Here is a 1035-nt window from a genome sequence, read left to right as displayed (position 1 = left end):
GATGGTCTTGTAGGCCTCAGGTATGCCTCCTGTGAAGCTCTTCCAGCCCAGAATCAGTTGTCAAAAGTTCAGGGGAAAATATGACCTTGATCCTTGAATCTTCAACTTCAGCCCTTTTCATATGAAACCAAGTCCATTTCACTTTCTTCCATGGAATTAAGAGATCTTGCACCCATCACAAAATCCCTGCCTGGACTCCTTGTTCTTCCTCTTCTCTCATACAAATCCTCCAAAGAAGTAAATTTTTTTTTTTTTTTCAGTTGGAGTCTCACTCTGTCGCCCAGACTGGAGTGCAGTGGCCGCTCCCGGCCACCGCAGCCTCGACCTGCTGGGCTCCGGCGATCCTTCCGCCTCAGCCCTCGAGTAGCCAGAATTACAGGTATGCGCTACCACGCCCGGCTGATTTTTTGATTTATTGTAGAGATGAGGTCTCGCTACCCAAGCGGGTCTCGAACCCGCGGGCTCAGGCAATTCACTCACCTCAGCCTCCCAAAGGCGCGGGATTACAGGCTGAGCCACCGAGCCCAGCTAAGAAGTTAATTTTTTAAAATGAGGGGAAGGGGAATGAAAGAGAAAAAGACAGACACCTCTCTCCTAAAGACACTGGACCTTATTTTGTTTACGGTTTTTCCAAAGAGAATCCTCAGATCATGAGAAATTCTTGGTTAGAAAGAGCCTTCCAGTGTTCTGGTCCCAAAACTCAGTCAATTTGACATCCCTAATATGTACGGAGGCCCTATCAATAGCAGTCATAATGATTATGTTTTATACCCACTGGGGACTCAGGAAGGATTTAGGGTGACTGAAATAATAATAACAATAGCTCCCAACTAGATCTCTGATATTTAATTCTTTTCTACAGCATCTCAGCCCAGCAGTTTTTTTTGTTTTGTTTTGTTTTTTTAATTGTGGGATACAACTCAGAGTTAGGTATACAATATTCATTGTGCAGGTATCCTTGTTGATGAGGTGTGCCCCCACTTCCCCAGGCAGTTTCCCATTACTGCCAATCCCACCTACCCCCTCACCCCACAG

The sequence above is a fragment of the Carlito syrichta genome, unplaced genomic scaffold (genome assembly GCF_000164805.1).
Source record: "Carlito syrichta isolate Samal-C Ts95f unplaced genomic scaffold, Tarsius_syrichta-2.0.1 Scaffold289206, whole genome shotgun sequence".
In the NCBI taxonomy this organism is placed as follows: domain Eukaryota; kingdom Metazoa; phylum Chordata; class Mammalia; order Primates; family Tarsiidae; genus Carlito; species Carlito syrichta.
This window is presented reverse-complemented; position numbering follows the sequence as displayed.